Raw genomic sequence first — 21,882 nt, 5'->3', positions numbered from 1 at the left:
GTATTTAATAATTTATAATGAAAATCTATATAATTTTGTAAAAATTAAGGTAAGGGCGATAGTTTGATGGGTATTTTGTTCTATTTTTTGCATTTTTTTGAGCGCGTTTTATTAAATTTTAAATCTGATTTTGCCGAAAATGCATTCCAATATGTGTAGAATACCCACCTATAAATTTCAGAAGATTTTATATTGAACTTCTGAAGAAATTTTAATTTACATTAATCTGAAATTTATAAGTAATGTTAGTAGCCTAAAAATCAGCTAAACCTAATTTGGCTTAACCGAAAAATCGCCTAAAACTAATTAGACAAAATGTAGGGATTGGGAGCTAGGCTAATCGCCCGTCTGCGTTATGCAACACTAAGCCTAGCCTTTATTAAAATTATTTTATAAATTTATTATGTAACGATATATGACGAGTGATTAACCGAGCTCCTTAGCCGATGCCTAATTTTTGACTATTCGTTTTCGCCTATTTTTATGCTAAGCCTAATTATGCTTAGCCGATTTTTTGGCCTAAAAACTTGGCTAACCGTTTTGGAATTGCCTAAAATTAACCGATTGCGCAACATTAAGGGTGGGTATGTTACACTTATTCAGGTGCATTTCTTGCAAAATCAGATTTTAAATTTAAAAAACGCACTCAATTAATGATATTAAATGCAAATAACAACAAAAAATAAAACAAGACCCATCAAACTATCGCCTTACCAAAATTAAGTTAAGATCACTAGAGTACTGTCTAGTATTCACATGGTAGGAGGGAACACTAGGGGGTGGTTGGATCAGTGGCGTAGCTAGGAATTTTTCTTAGAGGGGGTCCATACATATAAAAGCTGGGGGGCTTCGCCCCCCAGACTTCCTTTAACGGGCCTTCGGCCCTTTTGCCTGGCCTTCGGCCGGGTTTATCATACAAATCATAACCATATCTTCGATAATATATAATAAATATATTTTTTAAATGCATCAATAATATGTTATATTATAATTTAGTAGATTATTCTCAATGACTTTATAATAATACTATCCAGAATAATTTCAATAGTAATATAATATCCTCCCACAAACATCAAAACAGAAAAATATAATTCATATAAAATCACTTTTAAGTCTTTTAAACGTATAATCTAAAAATAATTTTTGCTCTGGGAGGGGTCCAAACTCGAAAACCACCCCCGTAGCTACGCCACTGGGTTGGATCAATTTCTGTCGAAATCATCATAGGTCAGAAAATAGTTGTATCTGAATTTACAAAATACAAAATGATAGTTCAAACTCTTACCTAAAAATTATACATCGACAAAATTTAAAATAATACACCTTTTTCTCTAAATTGATTTTAGTAAAATGAAAATTCTTATTACAAGCCGTAAACTCCTAATCAGTTTAGAGAAAGATGAATCAAAAAGTTTAAAATGTTTTTTATAGGGTTTTTGCACTTGTTAAACATAACGGAATTCCAAATACAAACTACCCCTTTTAATTTCAATGTCTAACTTGAATTATAACCCCTTACCCTGTGGTAAAAGGTCCTGTTTAACATTGTTTGAATGGTTAAGTGTCCTTTTATTATTGGTAGATAGATCTGGTTATAAGCAAGTATAATTATCATTAATATTTAAATTTCTTCGTATCATTAGGACTAATTATTTATTCAAACTTTTCTGTTGAAATGGGGGGGGGGGGGTGTTTTTTTCAAATCCTGCATAAAATTTTTGAACTCTATAATTGTCCCATATATAATATTTCTCTATAAAATCAAGATCTACAAATAATTCTCTACAAAATAATTCTCTACAATGTAATTTTCTACAATATAATTCTCCACAAAATAATTCTCTATAAAAGTAATTCTAATAAAATCATTCTCTATAAACAACATTCTCTATAAAATCATTCTCTTTGAAGTCATTCTCTATAAAGGACATTCTCTATAAAATAATTCTCTTTAAAATCATTCTCTATAAATTACATTCTCTATAAAACCATTCTCTATAAACGGCATTCTCTATAAAACCATTCTCTATAAACGGCATTCTCTATAAAATCATTCTCTTTAAAGTCATTCTCTATAAAGGACATTCTCTATAGAATAATTCTCTTTAAAATCATTCTCTATAAATTACATTCTCTATAAAACAATTCTCTATAAATGCATTCTCTATAATTGTTTTCTCTATAAATGTTTCTCTATAAAATACATTCTCTATAATGGTTTCTCTATAAAGACGTGGAACCAAAAATATATATTGTAAACAAGTTAAATTAAAATTTCAGTGAAGATGTACCATAGAAAAGTGACAATTCTCATAATCGTTATTTTTGAACTTTTTTAGAATAAATAGCTAAAAATATATATTGTAAACAAGTTAAATTAAAATTTCAGTGAAGATGTATCATAGAAAAGTGACAATTGTCATAATCGTTATTTTTGAACTTTTTTAAAATAAATAGCTAAATATATATATCAGGGTTGTGCATTTGACCGGTCAAATACGTTTCGGTCAATTGACCGATATTTGACCAGTCAAATATCGTCAAATTCAAATATATGTTTTTTTAAGCTAATATTAACTTTATTTTGAATATAATAGTAAAATGAATCTATATTAATTTTTTAAATTCATTGTCATTCAATAACTAACGTGTAGCTATCTGTAGCAGAGTCTTGTTCTGATTCATATTCAATATTATCATTTTCTTTAATATTTTTTAATCAATTTTCCTGATGTCTTAGATCTTCAATCGATTTCTATTTTCATAAGAATATTAACCCAAATCGTCCTATTTCTTTCTAAAGAAGAAGTAGAACTATGAATTGTTAGTCTCTTAATGGGCAGGGTGGACAAAGTTTAATCTATTAACTTAAGATGAATTGATTGTTTCTGGAAATTACTACTTTCCACATAATTTGCTATATTAAACATGCTGTTTTTGCTTCTGAAATTAATTATATCACTTAAAATATTTTGGTCATCACTACCTATCACATACTTCATTAATTTCACTCCTAGTGAGTTCTCCTCTTGATATTGTGGACACAAAAATAAGCAAACATTGTGATCACATGTATTTACATCGTTTTTCCCTTTTTTATACATATTTTTAATTTATTTTTCCTTTAAATTTTTTAGAGTATTTGACCGTATTTGACAGGTCAAATACTCCTCCGGTTAATTGACTGAATTTGACTGGTCGATTGACCGACTTGCCAACCCTGATATATATTGTAAACAAGCTAAATAATTTCAGTGAAGATGTACCATAGGAAAGTGACAATTGTCATAATCGTTATTTTTGAACTTATTTGAATGTTTTTAAAATAAATAGCTAAAAATATATATTGTAAACAAGTTAAATTAAAATTTCAGTGAAGATGTACCATAGAAAAGTGACAATTGTCATAATCGTTATTTTTGAACTTTTATGAATTTTTTTAAAATAAATAGCTAAAAATATATATTGTAAACAAGTTAAATTAAAATTTCAGTGAAGATGTACCATAGAAAAGTGACAATTGTCATAATCGTTATTTTTGAACTTTTTTGAATTTTTTAAAATAAATAGCTAAAAATATATATTGTAAACAAGTTAAATTAAAATTTCAGTGAAGATGTACATAGAAAAGTGACAATTGTCATAATCGTTATTTTTGAACTTTTTTAAAATAAATAGCTAAAAATATATATTGTAAACAAGTTAAATTAAAATTTCAGTGAAGATGTACTAGAAAAGTGACAATTGTCATAATCGTTATTTTTGAACTTTTTTGAATTTTTTTTATAAAAAAGTTATATATTTTTAATATGCTCTTTTAAATGGGAATGTGTTCGAAGGAATGGTAAAAATATGGGTATAATGGAATCATTTTTCTTATATTTTTTTCTAATGTTCAAATTGAATGAGAACAAAATATAAAAAATGTTAAGTATTTTGTGAGAGTTTCTGCATGAAAACAACGGCTGTAAATATATTTTTTTTCAATTAAAAGGCATAAAACTAAACAAAAATTTAGGCAATGCTTAGGTCTCAAATTAATTTAAAATTTTAAGCAAACTCATGCTTAGTGTTGTTAAACAGCTCGAGTTGAGCCAATTTTTAAAAACGGCTAACTCAATATTTTATCCGGAAAAATATTCAACAAAGGTTTGGAAATCTATTAGAGAAATCTCGAGGCTTAGGCAATATTTTACTGGCGAAAACATTGAGTTAGCCGTTTTTTAAAATCGACTCAAATCGAGAGGTTTAATAACTACACGTGCTTAAAAATAATGAATAAAACTAATTTAAATATCAATTTTCCCTGCCCTATTTCATCAAAAATTTAACAAGGCTATACAATGTCAAATAAAACACCTTATGACCTTTTTCAGTTTCAATAAAGCATGTCTTATATATTAAAGTTAGATTAAAAACTCAATTTAAATATAAAATTTTGGATTTATAAACAAGTCAATAATTGATCATCAGGGGGAAAAAATTTTATGTTATTCATGTCATCTGAAAGTTCAAAAAAATGATTAGGAGCTCCAATTTTTTTACTATTGCTTGTATACTATTTATTTTTCTCAATAAATAATAATGAGCTTTTTAATGTAATAAAGACTAGACTTCTTTATCGTTCAAAAATATTTTAAGGCTTATAATTGATTTATAATAAATCATGCATATTGATAAAAAAAACTTTCTTAAGCCATATTAAGGATCAAAAAAAATTTATAAATATTTTTAAAATATAACATTGATAATACTTTTAAATCAATTATTGCCTAAAATAGTTATAAACAATAAAACAAGACCCTTTATTGTATCGAAACGTTTATATAGCGCCATTTATATGTTTTTAATAAATGAATAATTGTGATATTTTTGGAAGAAATTAAGAAGTCGAATAATTATTGAAGAAATTATCAAAAAAAAATAGTAAAGGATCAGGAGGAAAAAAATTTCGATTGAAAATTGAATTTCAAACTTTCATCTGGAGATAAGTAATTTTAAAATGTATAAAGAATATTTTTATTTTCGTTTTTCCCATAATTATCAATTATACTGACTTAGTTATAAATATAAAATTTAATCAAATTAATTTAGTTTTTAGTTAATCAAACTAATATTTAACATTGACAAAGGGTTTGGTTTTAATACCTTAATCAACCAAAAAAAAATTGGTCCACAAACCTGGCCACTCGAAAAAATTTTTGGCCCCCCAAAATTTTTCAGGTTCAGGCCCCCAAATTTAAAAAGATCATTATTTATTAAATTTTAATTCATAATTAACAATCAAATCTAAATGAAAATACAACAAAATATTTAGAAAAATATTATTTTTTTAATTTATACATATTTTGACAAAAAAGATTCAGCAATTGGAAAAAAGCGCTAGCTGCAAAGAAGGGACTTATAACATGAAAGCTCATTTAAAGTCGACAACAATATGGCATGATAAAAATCTTAATTTAAATAAGGATACTAAGATAACAACAATTCTGGTAAGCCAGTAAATTAATCGTAATCGTTATCATCTTAAATCAATATTTGATTTAATGCTATTTCTTAGCATGCAGAAATTACCTTTTCGTGGAGCTAGTTCAACAAAAATTACCGATGCTGGAAAAGATGAAAACATAAGTTATTCTTCTGGACTATATATATTGAACCATCTAAAAAAGATCCGGAATTAAATAAAATTATAAAATGATTACCCAAAAATGCACAATAAACGTCACCCCAAATTAGTGTTGTTAAAAAGCCCGATTTAGGTCGATTTTTCAAAACGGCCCCGATTAAGATTTTAGAAAAAATAATATTATAATTTGGCAAATAAATGTTCAAACAGTTCTGCCCAGGTATGAGCAAAATCTTTAGGCTTCCATAATGTTATTTCGGTTATTATCTTAATCGGGTCGTTTTTTAAAACCACAATGGACCCGAATCGGGCTTTTTAACAACACTACCCCAAAATCAAAAAGAAGTCTAATCTATTATGGCAGATATAGTGCTGGAATATAAATCAGAAAAATATAACAAAAGTGTCTTAAGGTTGATGAGATAAAAGACGCATCTAATTAAACCTGGCTAATTATTAGTTATTTTTTGTGGTTTAAGAAAATTTAATAGTAATCATTAATTTACATCTTTTTGCTGAAAGCATAATTAATTGTTTTTAAAGCACATTAATGAATTAAATATTAATTCATCGTATGTAATAAGCCCGACATATGATGGTGCAAACTTCATGTCTATCCGAAATGGAGGAGTACCAACCCTGCTTCAAAAAAATTAATAAAAATGTGCCTTAATATAATAATATTGCCATCATTTCTAATCTTTTTAATTTATATCATGCATTATATAATTTTTTAGGCCTTTTAATGTATCCTTTTTCAGCATACTCTTAATAATCTTTTAGCCCAGAATTGGACAGGTCATTTAGAATCTCGTATCATTTAAAAGAATCCTGAGGCTCTCTATGAAGGATTATTTTATTTTTCTAATAGAATTCTTAACTCATAGGCTTCCCCTCATGATTCAGTAGAAGCCTCTAGTCTTTTATCTCAATGCGTTTATATAAATTATATTATATTGTATAATTTATGTAGTATTTGTTACATATTCGTAACGATTTATTTTTTATTGTGTTAAGCGTTAATATATTTTTCCATTATAGATAATGAAGGTTTAAGGCGATCGTGTGATATATTAAATTAAACTTTTATATTATGTAAATTGGATATAGAAAACGTTATTTTATGATATATATTTACATAATTAATTTACTTTTGATTTAAAAAGAGATCTTATATTAAAAAATACAATCAGTTTTACTTTAATCGTATTGATTTTATACTTGTTTTATTAAATAAATATACCATTTTGCAGATTTAATTCTTATGTACATCCTTATATTTGAATTGAGCTAAATCCCTACAACTAATTCTCATTCTACAAGCAAATTTCCCCATTTAACAATTATCAGGACAAGATTTTTAACATTATACAGGACAAGACCTTTCCCGCTTGTCTTTATTATTAATAACAATAGATCCACTAAATAAGAATCTACAATCAATATGTATTAATATAGTGGATGATATTCTCACCCGTCAAACCAAGGGTACAATAAACCTACAAATCTTCAAGATTTTTTAAGCGATACCAAATTGCAACTTGATTTTGAATAGGACTCCAACTAGAATTCATTAAAAAAGAATTATTATGAAATTATTGTAGATCATTTTTTAGATAGATTTACACAAGATGATTATAATCTTCTATCATGTTATAATACATTGTCCCCATTACCCCTGATTATTATATATCAGATAAAAAAAACCATTAGAATTATTATTTAAATTGGGAGAAGTTACTTAATGAAATGAAATTGCAAAAGGATTATAAGCTATAGAAGTTATAAAAACACATAATTTTAAAAATATCATAAATATTATGCATAGAAAATCATATTTAAAGAATTGTAATGCTACCCAACAGCCTTCATCAATGGGGTATCAACAGCTTCTCGTGAGATCTCGTTCTCTATAATAAAAAGAATTCTGAGCACTTGAGAATCGATAAAAGATCAACGTAAACAAAATTTAGTATTTATGACTTATGAAAAAGAAATAACACAAAATCTAGCATTTAATTCATTTAAATTAAAAATTATAAATTCATATTATATTAATATTTTTATCCATATTATAGTAATTTTTGTCTCCATAATTACAGTTTTTAAATTAAAACATTATATGTTCTTATAGATTTTTAACACAATTAAAACGGGTCACAAATATCTGAATTTTTTTTCTCATAACGATTCATCGAAAAAGAAACTAACTAGAGATATATGTAGGATTGTTAAAAAACCTGATTTGGGTCAATTTTTAAAAGCAAACCAATTAAGATTTTTGCAAAAATAATATTATATAAACCTAGAGATTTTTCTCATAGATGGCAAAAAGGTTTGGGAGTTGTCAAGTCTCACATAATATTATTTTGGCTAAATTCTTAATTGGGTAATTTTAAAAAATTGACATAATAGGATTTTTAACACTCTGCATACATAAAATTTCAATTTCACACACAATGAGTTATCATTTTTATTTTATTTTTCATTTATTATTTTATCGCAAAACACTTATGAACAAAGAGCCTTCCATAACATTTTTTTAAATAATGGCAACTGTAATCTTTTTTTGCCCCAGAAAGTGGTAACGTAACCATTACATGTATTGACTACAGTTATCACCATTAATTTTTTGAAACTATGTGCCCAATCCTGCATACTAGGATGGTGGCATTTAGGAAAATTTTGGTAAAAATACTCTTGAAAAAATTTAAATTTGATTCACTATATTATAGGATTGTTTTTTTAATGGATTTAAACATTTTATGGTTAAACAAGTATTTTTACATTCACTTTAGTTGATTTTGAGTTACCTGTAGTTTTATTTTTTAATTATTGGGAAATTATAAAGGGTTAATAAAAGCCCTTTTTTGTAAAATATAAAAAATTAATTTAAAAAAACTGATTATTTTTTAAATTGGGACTCATTATATATTAATCTCCAAAATCTAGTATTACAAATTACTTTTTAAAATTTAAAATATGTCTAAAAAAATATAATAAATTATAAATATCATTGTGCTAAATGATATCAACCTAAAAACATATTGTGTTAGGATTATTAGAAAACTAAAATAAATATAGGATAGGTAACTTAGATAAAATATTTTTATGCCAGGCTATTAGGACTGGCCACCCTGGAGTTTAATATAAATATGTTTTTTCACAATTACAAGCAGGGCTAAAAAAAAAAAATTTTAAACAAGCTTGAGAAAATTATGTCATTGAGCTAATATTAAATAACCTAAAAATTAGAAATTAAAAATATATTATAGCTATTGTAATTAATGCAACTATTAAAAGGAGGCTTTATTTTAAAAAAATATCAATTTAACTTATTTAAAATTAATATAAGATACTAATAATAAACTAAATATAAACAATCATAATCAAGTAAACATATATGTAAAATTATAATTGGAACTTACATTTAAAATTGCATTTATCGATTACACTAATACGAAGATAATCATGTTTTCTCTTAAAATCATCATAAAATCCCTTAGAAAAATTATTAGTTATGGTTATGGAATTCAGGCAAGTTTTTAGAGAGTTCAATTTTGACATTGAGAAAATTGCGTTTATCCCAAAACATGTGTGCTTAATAATTGCTGAATACGTGATACGTGATACGTGATAAAAGCGTTTTCGCCCTCTGGTTGTGGATACAACAGAGCTACGCTAGGTTTTCCTCAAAAATCCATCAAACTGGATAGTTAATTAAGGGGAGAAAAAATGAGGAGCCCTCACACGTTTGTGGGCAAGCCGCACGTACTTATACGCGCAACAGTCCGAGAACTGTTGCTTAAACGTCTATAGGCTAATAAACAAAAAGAAATGGGCAAAACAAAAGCCTATACCCATGAACTGCAAAAATAATTTAATTACTTTAAGGGTGGGTGGTGGCTAATTTTAAGTTTAACATCTAATGTAAGCCTTGATGGTTACTAACAATAATTGAGAATGTGTTCATATCAATTGAGATTAGAATTTATTCTTGAAAATAAGAAAAAGCTAATGGGTTTACCGCAAATTGTTTAAATAGGTGAAGATTCCAGTGAATAGGCAAAAACTAGTCAGTAATCGGTTTATGACTATCCAGCAACGAACACCACACAACAAAGGTTTTTTTATTAAAAAAACTCTATGGAGTGATAGATAGATTATATAGCGAAAAAGGTCTTTGATAATGATAAAGATATGAGAGAAAGGAAACTATGACGCAGAAATAGGAACCAGCTCCGTAAGTTTTAGGAAATAAAAAAGTAATTGTTGGCCAGGATTAACAAAAGGCGTTATGGCTTGATTGTTATATGATAGTCTATCACTCACGGAAAGACTCTACCAACAAACATATTTACAAACCTCGCCACCCCCCTGTCCCATGTATCACCGCTATAAAACAGAATCGGGATGATGGTTGAGTTGAAAATACGGAGTCTTGTGAAAACGGATATCTCTCTAGCTTTCCACAGTTTAAAAAATTTATAAAAAGCCGCCCTAGCATTTTGTAAACGAATTTTTAGTTCTTCTTTGCAACTACCTTTATTGTCAATGGTTACACCTAGATATTTAAAGGATTTCACCACCTTAACCAACTTTCCCCCAACCACCAAATTATTCAGAAGAGGCGCCTGAGACGAGGGCATTATCACTGTTTTATCAAAGTTAATATCCAAGCCAACCTTAAGACTAAAGGAGTTTAATATAGAGATCAAATTTTGGGTTTCTTCCAAACTTTTTGTTATCAAAACTATGTCGTCAGCATAACATATCACCCTATTTTCCAAGAAAAAAGACTGACTGGATCTTAATTCTAAGAGATTCGCAGTAGCAAGCGTATCTACTATGATTTTATTCATAAGTATATTAAACAATAGCGGGGAAAGAACACATCCTTGTTTTACCCCTTTCTTTGTCCTAAAAGATGGAGAAACCTTATTATTGATTTTTAAAGAGGCAAAAAGACTACTATAATGTGTTTTAAGGATCCTTATAATATTAGAGTCAATGTCACATTCGGTTAAAATCTTCCAAAGCGCATCATGGTTAACATTATCAAAAGCACGTTTAAAGTCGATAAAAATATAGTAAAAAGGTCATTTATACTTCTGACATTTCTGCATTATAATCTTTAAAGCTAATATTGGTTCGTTTATATTTCTACCTGGACGGTAAGCACAAATGTATTTAGACAAAAGGTTTGGTGTAGAGGAAAGAATGCGGTTTTTTAAAAGAACCATAAAAACTTTTGATGCAACAGACGTGAGAGCGATGGCTCTATAATCCTTGGATTTAGATGGATTTGGAATTTTCGGGAAGTTGCAAAAGATAGTCTTATTCCAATCCGCTGGCATCATCCCAGTCAACCATATCTTGTTAAACAAATGCAGTAAGAACCGAGAGATCGCTAAGGGAGCTGCTTTCAGGTGTTCTCCTGTAATGTTATCCGTACCCGGAGATTTATTATTCCTAAGCTTCTTAATAGCGGCCACAATTTCAGCCAATGAAAAGTTTGCGTCCAATTGTCCAACACTTTGACTAGTGGATGGGATTAAGGTAGGCCTCCTAGAATCAAAGACTCCAATATAGTGGTCCAGCCATAACGCCATCTGTTCGTTATGCGAATGGTGTCATCAGATAGCCATTCCTGTCTTGGTGGAGAATTGTTGATGTTAGGGAGATGATTGCAGGCATCAAACAAGTTGTTTTTGAAAGACACCCAACATTTTTCGACAGATTGAGACTCCGATGAGGATAAGAAAGTTGCCTCCCTATCATTTAAGATTAGATCGAGCTGTAGTTTGACTGCAGGACGTTGCAGGTGTGTTGCATTCCTCTTCCAGGACAGGTATCTAGGCTGGGGTTGAAGAGAAGGACGCCGAGAGTTTCCCCATAAATTTCTCACAGTAATACTGGCTCTGATTAAGTTATGATCAGAAATATTAATATTAGGCATTACTTTTACATCGATGAACCAGCTATGAATGTTCGAGATGATAAAATCGATCTGAGATTTGATATTATTTCTTCTGAAGGTTAGGGTGTTCGATTCGCTGTGTGAAAAGAAAGTATTTTCAACCTTGAGGTTTATACTCCTGCACATCTCCAATAACTTCCTACTGTCATCACTGTTTAATTGAGAGAGCGCTGCATTCCCAATTACCCCATCTCTAATAAAGGAGTCATCTTTTCCGATCCTAGTATTTAAATCCCCAAGGATTATCAAATTACGACTCCTAGGAAGAGAGTTTACAATGTTTTCGAGGTCATCAAGGAATGCGAGCCGTTCGTTTCTTCTAGGCGGGGCATAGACATTAACTAAGATTGTTTGCCTGAAGCAGGTATTCAGGTATAGTAAACAGCATCTCTCCAAAATGGGCACAAATTTATCCACGTATTCGCATAATCTTTTGCTGATAAAGAAAGCAACCCCCGACCAATTATTGGAAGTGGTGCCAGAACTATACATTTTAAAGTTATTAAAGGTAGCCATATTATTATCTTTTGAGTGGGTCTCCTGTATCGCAATCACATCCATTTTTTCGTCGACCATGAGCCTTAGAAAAATCGTTAATTTATACATTAAACCATTAATATTAAGCGAGGACATGATAAAATTTCCTTTCAAACCACTCGGGCGCTATCAGATAAAAAGGATATATGTATAACATGATTTATTGCAAGTGGTCATAGTATAGATATTATTTCTTACAGTTCTGTTTAAAAAGAAAAAGGAAAAAAAATTGACAAGGATGTCTGTAGGCTTTAAACCAACTCGGAAGATAAAGAGTAGAAACAAAGTGAGGTAATTCAAAAGCAATGCCAAAACAAGGGGGTAGAAAGTGATTGTGGGTTTATCGGTTTTAAAAGGATATTGTCTTAATTACCTAAAGGAATAGTGTAAAGGAAATTTCTAGGGAATTCCGATAAAAGGAAAACATATGTTAGGAAAGGAATAGTATAAAGGAAATTTCTTGGGAATTCCGATAAAAAAGGAAAACATATGTTAGGGAAGGAATAGTGTAAAGGAAATTTCTTGGGAATTTCGATAAAGGAAAATATATGTTACCTAAAGGAGAGCCAATCGAAAAAATAAAAAAATGAATAAATAAAATTATGAAAGAGTTTCCTAGGACTAATTTAATATAAAAGAGACCAAAATTTTGGAAGATGAGGTCACCTAAAAACTTAAAGAGAAAAAAAATAAATAAAAAACGAAAAAGATAAAGATAAAGATTGTTTAATACAGAAAAACAAATAAAATTTAAAACTGTATAGAGAAAATTTACCTCCATATCTCTGTGCACATTTAGAAAACGAGTTGACATAGACATTATAATAGAAAAGATTTAAAATTTGAAGGGAAATAAAATACAGCTTAGCGTATAAAAAAATAAAAGTAAAACTTTACAAAATTTTTATTTTAATAGAAGACTATGGAAAAGGAAATGATTAATAAAAATATATAAGTAAAACAATAATAAGGGGGGGAAAATTAAGGGCGGGATAACCTAATAACTTTACAATAACCAAAATTATAAATTATAATAAGCTCTAAATATATAAATACAAATATTGATAACAAGTTGTATAAGACATTAAAATAGGTTTTTTGTTGCCCGCTTTTAAATCCTCAATTTAGGCGGTTTCATCAGGTGCAAAAATTTTGAAGTGATAGTACTGTATTGTATGGGTTGAATCATTAATATAAAAAATAATACTATATCATACTGATCAGGAAATTTTTTTATTAAATTATATCTTAAAGATTCTCTATGAACATTAAATCTCAATATTGATAACAATCTTTATACAGAATTTAAACTTAAAATCAGCCACCACCCACCCTTAAAGTAATTAAATTATACTGTAGTTCTCGGGTATAGGCTCTTTTTCTGCCCCACTCCTTTTTTAATAAGCCTATAGAGGATTAAGTAACATTTTTCGAAATGTTCCGCCTACAAGTACGTGAGGCTTGCCCACAAACGTGTGGAGGGCTCCCCATAATTTTACTTTTACACGTAAATTAAATTAGCTCTTAGATGGTAATGAGGAAAATCTAGCGTAGCTCTGTTGAACCTTCAACGCTAGAAGGCAAAAGAGCTATATATCACGTATCACGTAAATTATTATGATCCTAAATTCTTTATCCTATATTTATTTTATATAATAGTAATGAAAATTATATATAAATGTTTTGTTAATTATTTTTCATTAATAATAATTAATTTATATATAAAAAAAAATTAAAATTTTATTTTTGATAAAAACTTTTCGTCTCTCCCTGGAAAAATGTTATACACTCTCTCTCTAACAAACTTTAAATACTAGAAAACAAATTAGTTGGTATCAGGGGCGTCGCTAGCCTTTACAATCTCAGGAGGCTCAACTAAAAAAAATTATGGGGGCCTTCGGCCCGCTTTTGCCCAGCCCTCAGCCGGGTTTTATTTTAATATATTATACTTTTTTTAAATTTGTTAACTCTGATGAATTATTCTGAATTTTAATTTTCTCATTTATTATATTATGTATACAAAATAAACTGACATATAAATAATTAAAACAATACAAGACATTTCTAAAGCTAAAATTTTTTAATACAAAATCTATTTATTACAGTATAAAATATTTTCGATTGCTGATATAAAAAAAATTTGCGTCTAAAGAATTACAAGTGATAAAAAAGATTAATTATTTCATACATATGCCTCAAGATGATACTTTTTAAAAACCACATAATGCAATAATATAATTCTTAGCAACTTACATTGACAAAAGGTTATCAAACTAATATAACTCTCTGTTACCATTTTGCACATTTATATAATGGACTAATAAGGAAAAATTTATAGGCCTAAACCAAATCAACAATTCTTGAAGAAGAGAGTATATACGACCAATACAAATCATAAAACTATTAAGTGGTTAGAGCTTCCTTTTAGATGACATGATGGTAGCTAGATAAGTAAACGAGAAAATTATTATGAGATATTAAATTTCTAAAAGATTATCATTCATTTTAAATGATATATAATATATGAATCCCGGGAAAAAAAACCCCGAAAAAAACCCCCAGGAAAAAAAACCCGAAACTTTTTTTCGAATTTACTTAAGATCTAATAATATTGGTATATTTTTATTTGGATTTAATAAGGTATAGACAAATTAGTATTTTAGAAAAAATATTATAAAAATATAATTTAATAATAAATTATGTACATATAATGATTTATCAATAAAATAAACATCTTATTGCAAATTTTGTCAAATTTAGTCTACTTAATAGAGTAATTAAGGATGGATATTGTATTTATTGCAAAATTTTTTACGAAAATAAGTAATACATGGGTTATTTTACTGGGATATTTTTATGAGTTATTCGTTGGATAGAGTGCTCTGATTCAAGTTTCTGGAGAAAATCGAGGCCCAATTCGACCTGTCTGGGATTGAGAATTGCTTCTTGTGACCTCCCTTGATACTCCATTGATGTAATTTTTATCGAAATATTCAAGAATATACTGACCATTGCTCGGAATAACCGATCTAAGGAATGCCATTGCATTGCCCATATCACATAAAGGAACAAATGCCAAGCCGTCCATCATGCCACAAAAGATAGGGCTTCATCGGTTTTATCCAGTGGCGTAGCTACGGGGGTGGTTTTCGGGTTTGGACCCCTCCCAGAGCAATTTTTTTAGATTATACGTTCAAAAGACTTAAAAGTGACTTTATATCAAATAAATACCATTAATATTTATATTTTTCTGGTTTTGATGTCTGTGGAAGGATATTATATTACTATTGAAGTTATTCTGGATAGTATTATTATAAAGTCTTTGAGAATAATCTACTAAATTATAATAACATATTATTTATGCATTTAAAAAATATATTTATTATATATTATCGAAGATATGGTTATGATTTTTAGGATAAACCCGGCCAAAGGCCCGTTTAAGGGGGTCTGGGGGGCGAAGCCCCCCCAGGTTTTTACATGTATGGATCCTTTCTAAGGAAAATTCCTAGCTTCGCCACTGGTTCTATCATAGCTTTTGATTTTTTCTATGGGTACTTTGACACATATGGTAAAAGCATCCTCTGATTATGAGTCATCCCCTAATTGAAAAAATAAATATAAATTATTTAACATATTAATAATCATAGCAATGACAGTTTTAACCGCGCTCATAGCAGACTTTTCGAAATCCATTTATATATATAATGCATCAGGAAATAAATCCCGTTCTTGACATTTAGACATTATTTGTACTTCGAATATTTTTTCGTAAGTATTTTGTCTTTTTTTTTGAGTTTAAAGCTGATAATGATTGTGGCATTCGCTTATAAAATTATTTATCAATATTAATTATTTCTAGGTTATACTAAAAATTTTAGTGAAAATTGATAAGAAAAAAATTGAAAAAAGGTCAGAAAAATAAAGATTAACAATGACTTAAAGCAAAAATGGGAAGGAAATAATAAATTGAGAAAAAAATTTAAGAATAATTGATGAGAAAATTTTTTTAAAAAATAACGATTTTCTTTTTTTTTTAAATTTTTTCCATGGGGGTTTTTTCTGTGGGTTTTTTTCCATGGGGTTTTTTCCGGGGGTTTTTATTCCTATTACCATAATATATAAATGAGTACACAGTTGACCATTATTGCGTATCTAAAATATGCAATCATATGCTCTTAGCAGCTGTAGTAATAATCTTTAATTTCATAGCAACACGAATAATAGATGCTGGTTTACAGTCCTAGCCATGACACTCACGATGGTAATGATAACCCATATCAGAATTTATCATGCTAGAATTGATGAAACAAAAATACTAAAAATCTTTAGAAGAAATTATGCAAATATATTGAAGCCTTGAGTTAGGCGCGGCTAGGATTTTCCTAAGTGGGGGGGGGGGGTAATTAAAAATTACTGGGGCTTCGCCCCCAGACCCACTTTTGGGTGGGCCTTCGGCCCGCATTTGTCCGGCCTTTGACTAGGGTTACCATAGTCTATATATAGTCATAAAATATTTTATCAAGATAGTAGGTTAATTTTAATAAAAAAAATAAGCCTGGAACACATATGATATATATTTTTATTAGTTTATATAAAATATAATAAATTACTTGTATATACATTAAAATAAAAGCATGCGAATAAATTTATTTAGAAAATGTAAGTAGGCATAACAATGATATCATTGAGGCATATAGTTGATATTCCTCTATTATATAGCATTAGTTACAAAATACTAGGCAAAATTCCACTTTTACAAACATATTTGACAGTTATAGAATATATTACAGTTAATATTTAAACAAATTTTACTAATCAATGCTCTTGATAATAAATATAGCTACAATTTGTCAAATATTTAACGCCATCTAATTACTTTAAATAAAAGATAAAATTTTATTTTCATATTATTTATTTCATAATGTCTTTAAAAGATATTTTCTGATGTCCTTATCAATATTTTATAGTTTTATGTAAAATATATAATTCGCTATATTGGTAAAAATTTGATTGTCATATGATAATTGATAAAATTAAATATACTGTAAATCTACGACAAAAAATATTCCACTCTTTGTATTGTCCTTTAATTTTTTTTTTTATTTATAAAATTTTATCAAAAGTTTTATAAATATATTTTACTTTTAACAAGATAAATAAATTAAAATTACTCACTTTATAAAAAATTATATTTGATATATTATATTATTTAGTAATTTTATGGATCTATTATTAATAATTAATAATTATAATACATTTCACTTTTGTCTTAAGACTTATCTTATATTCCATTTCTTAAATGGCATTCTTGGTTAACTTATATATATATATATATGCTTTTTCCAAAAATGTATAAATTATGTTGAATATTTTTATAAAAAAATATTATTATATTCTTTCTTTCAAATTATTGTTTAAGTTATATGCATACATTTTTAAGGGTCAGGAAGTAGGGGGAGGACTAAATGGGATATTTTTTATTAGCCTAAAATGATATTCACAAAAAGTGATAATTTTCTGAAGGGGGGGATTTCCCCTTGCCCTTCCCCCCCTGGCTACGCCTATGCTTGAGTTTTTACACGGCAAGGATGAAATATTAGAAATGAAACATGTAAAAAATAAAAACCAGAGTGATATCATGAAAGCAATTAAAATTTTATATATTATTGTCGCACCATCTCTAGTTGGTATATTATATCTTAAAATAATAGAAATTTGTAAGAATATCTAAAATATATTCGTATTAAAAATTTAACTCAAAACTGTTTTCGAAGAAGAAAAAAATAGTTTTCCTAAAAACACGTAAAAAAGAGAAGAAAAGATATATAATTTATTCCATTGTGGGATAAATAATAAGATGTTTAATTATAATAATATTTTAATAAATAGATAATGCAAGTTGTTTCTTATATTTATTATCAAAAGCATTGTAGTAAAATTATAAAAATATTAGCTAATATATAACTGTCAAATAAGTCTGCAAAAGTGGAATTTTACCTAATATTTTATAAATAATTTTATATAATAGAATAGAGGATTATAAACTACATGTCTAGTCTACTAACTTTTTATAAATAAATCTCTTATGCTTATTTGAATTTGGACTTTGAAAATAATTTTAGAAAGAGACATTAAAAATCAATAATAGTTGATTAGTCATATTAAACTCGGCAAAATACAATTAAATTTGTTAATTTTCAATTAATAAATGATTATATTAATTTAATTAGGGTTATATAATAATTTAAATAATAAAAGTCAAACTGTTATTGCTAAATTAATATTTAGTGAGTGATATTGATATATTTTTAACATAGAATTTGATCGCAAGCTGACATAGTGAAAATATAATTTATATGTATTAATCTAATCTAATCTAATCTAATCTAATCTAATCTAATCTAATCTAATCTAAGCTAATCTAATCTAATCTAATCTAATTTAATCTAATCTAATCTAATCTAATATTTAAAATAGTATCCATTATATAAAAATTTATGTAGTCTTATTAATTTTTAAATAATAAAATCAAATCTATATATTACTCAATAGAATTATAAAAGAAATTGTTCAGGGAGCAATTAAAACTATTTGTTTTTAGTTCAAGGGGATTAAGGAGTCATTAAAAAAATTTTTTTGCTTCAAGGGTTATTCAAATTTTTCAGGAGGCCCAAGCCCCCGCGCCCCCCTTCCCCTAGCGACGCCACTGGTTGGTATCATATAATATTCATTAAATTTTTAAATATCTATTTCAGTTTAATCTATTTTTTTACAATTCTTATATATTCAATTTATCACCGTGTGTGTTCTCTATTCTTATAAAACGGACTCTGTAAGATAGTTGATTCCGATCATCGCTTGCATAGTACAGAGACAAGGATTTATGGGGAAACACTATATTGACTCCAAAAGATGACAAAGAGTAATGAAGGAAAAAATAAATAAACGATAATAAGCTTCTTAGGATAATGGTTTTTAGGGACCAACTTTGAGGAACTTTGATGCCTCTGTAACATAACACGCTACTATATAGACATAGCGTTATATTCCAAGGATATGTTTACCGGACATAAAACTTATTTTTTTTCTCTCTTAAACTTTCTAACAAGGTGTCAGATTCATTTATTAATATTGTTATTGTTGTATTATATAGCCTTACAATTTTTTAACATTATTTTGCCCCTAATAAATAATAGATCACCTCTTTCTTACTCCTCTCTTCTTCACTATGCTAGCTGACTACATAGTTGTGCCGTCCACTATAATAAATCGGGTATATATTACGTATAGGTAGACATGTGCGCCGACAGCATTTTCGGCGGCGACGTTTCTTTTTTTAAAATGATTGGCTGGCGGCGGCGAATCGATTTAGACGCCGCCACAAAAATCGGCGGCGGCGTCAAATATTTTTCTAACTTAAATTTTTTTAAGTAAATTTATAAATTCATTGGAAACACTTTTAAAATAAAATTTATACTTTATTATGTTTATAACTATAATTTAATGATTTTATTAAGTTATAATTATCATGAATAAATATTATTTTATTAAGATTTAAAGGACATAATAATGATCTTTTAGAGTTCAGAGTGAGCCCAGCTATAGAAAATACACGCTCGCTGGGTGTGCTTGTAGCTGGAACGCACAGGACCTTTCTAGCTAATATTGAAAGTTTAGGAAGATCCAATGCTATTATCTTCCAAAAATCTAAGACATCTTTTATCTCCAAATTATAAGGCGAAAATAATGAATAACACTCTTTTTCTAAACTAGTTAAATAGTGTTGTTGTTCCAGGTTATTGTTTTGAATAGATGAATGCTTCGTAGCCAATGACTTAAGATAATCGAGTTTTGAAGCAACTTCCGTCGTTTTACATTCGTTTAATTCGTCCGTGTAAGACCGTAGAGAGGTAGCGTGTTGACATAAAAATTCAACCGGAGTAATATTTTTTTCCTTTAAATATTCATTTACTATGTTTATTGATTGAAAACGAGGATCCAAAAGTGCTCCTAATACCTAAGTAAAAAAAATAAAAGAAAGAATAATGTATAAAAAATAATTTATGTATTTTAAAATACTACCTGAAGATCGGTTATTGGAAATCTATGATCAAATTTAGTAAGCATATTTTGTTTAAGGGATGCTATGGGTGGACTATCATTTTCTTTTACAATTATATGATTTTTAATTTCACTACGAAATAATAAGGCTAAATTTATAGTAACTCCTTTTTGGACAGATAAAAATTAACAGTTTATTTGAAGGTTTTAAGAAAATTTAAAAGTTCATACACCAAGTCCCAATCGGAGTTAAATAATTTGAGATCCGGTTTCTCCATTATATTTAATAGAATATTTATAGGATTTTTGTTATTGCCAGTCACACTTTCCAGCATTATTAAAATACTATGCCAACGTGTAGGCACATTTAATTTTAAGGTTTTATGTTTTTTTTCATATGATTTTTGATTTTCACTATCATCATCATACCCCAAACGATCTTCATAAAAAGGATCATTATCATCCAAATCTAAAATATCCGATGTATATGATATCGATTCAAAACATTTTCTATTTTCTATATCGTTTATATTTTCAAAATCCACTGTTTTGAATCTTAAGGCAACTATAACTTCTCTAACTTTTTTAATGAGATTTTCAATTTTATTAACTTTTTTTATTCCATCGACTGTCACTAGATTATGTAATCCATGCTCCAAACATAAATGCTGATCATATTCTCCTAGACAAAGACTTTTCTTTATATTGGGTCCTGCATCCGTAACCATTTGAATTTTCTTGGACCCTAAATCAAATTCATTTTCAACTTTTTCTATTTCGGAAAGAATAGTTTCAGCGGTATGTTTTTGGGTGACATGATGTGTCGCCAATGTATAAAATACAAGATTAAAATTATTATTTATTTCGTGAAAAGTAAAGGTGATATAATTTCGCCGTCTATATTTGTCTGTCCACATATCAAAAGTTATAGCCCAAAATTTAGGACCTACATTAATTTGTTGGCATATGTATGCTTTCATTGATAAATAAACATCATCTAATCCACTCCGGCTAAGTGTAGTTCTGTCAGGTAATTCTTTGGCATCTGAAATAATGCCATATTTCTACATAATAAAAAGTTAATAATAAAATATTATGCCATAAAAAATTCTAAATGTGGGATGTTATAAAATAATTAAATATCTTAACAAATAAAAATTAAGATTGCCCTATAAAAAATTATAATGATTTTACAAATAACCTTTAGAAAATCTTGCATCCAGTATTATTTATAGAAGAGAATGGCATTAAATCCTTGCAACAAATGAGAACATAATTCCTTACCAGAATCCATTTTTTTTATCTTTTATAAGGTCAGTTGTATCTTTTACAATGGGTTTGAAAAATAACTTTAAATTTTGTTTAGATATTTCTTCTTTACATGATAAATCATGTTTGTCAAGTAAATGTTTTATTATATTTGATGTGCTGATATTTTTTGAAAAAGATTTGATTGGATAACTAATTAAAAAATTTACTAATATTTATAAAATAATCAAAAAATTTACTCTGAAAATGAAGAATTATTTTCATCCTCACCATCTTTATCAAGTGCTATTTGCAAGCATATATTACAAAAGACTTTATCTGTAGCAACACTGGTTCTCTTATTATTTGTGTCATTTTTAATATTAAGGATCCAAAATGTTTCCATGCAAAAGAAGGTTTTGCT

General features: G+C 27.9%; 1 protein-coding gene across 1 annotated transcript in view; it reads right to left on the bottom strand.

Annotated features, from left to right (window-relative positions):
• Positions 1-9,183, bottom strand: part of LOC135925572 (molybdenum cofactor biosynthesis protein 1-like) — a 29,735-nt gene extending 20,552 nt beyond the window's left edge. Inside the window, exon 1 of the mRNA XM_065460969.1 lies at positions 9,058-9,183. The gene's annotated coding sequence lies outside the window, so the exon portion shown is untranslated. The remainder of the gene's footprint in view (positions 1-9,057) is intronic.
• Between the last annotated feature and the right edge of the window lie 12,699 nt (positions 9,184-21,882).

The sequence above is a fragment of the Gordionus sp. m RMFG-2023 genome, chromosome 2 (assembly GCF_954871325.1).
Source record: "Gordionus sp. m RMFG-2023 chromosome 2, tfGorSpeb1-WG-v2, whole genome shotgun sequence".
Taxonomy (NCBI): Eukaryota; Metazoa; Nematomorpha; class Gordioida; order Chordodea; family Parachordodidae; genus Gordionus; species Gordionus sp. m RMFG-2023.
Note: the sequence above shows the minus strand (reverse complement) of the source record. Positions and strands in the feature narration are given on the sequence as shown.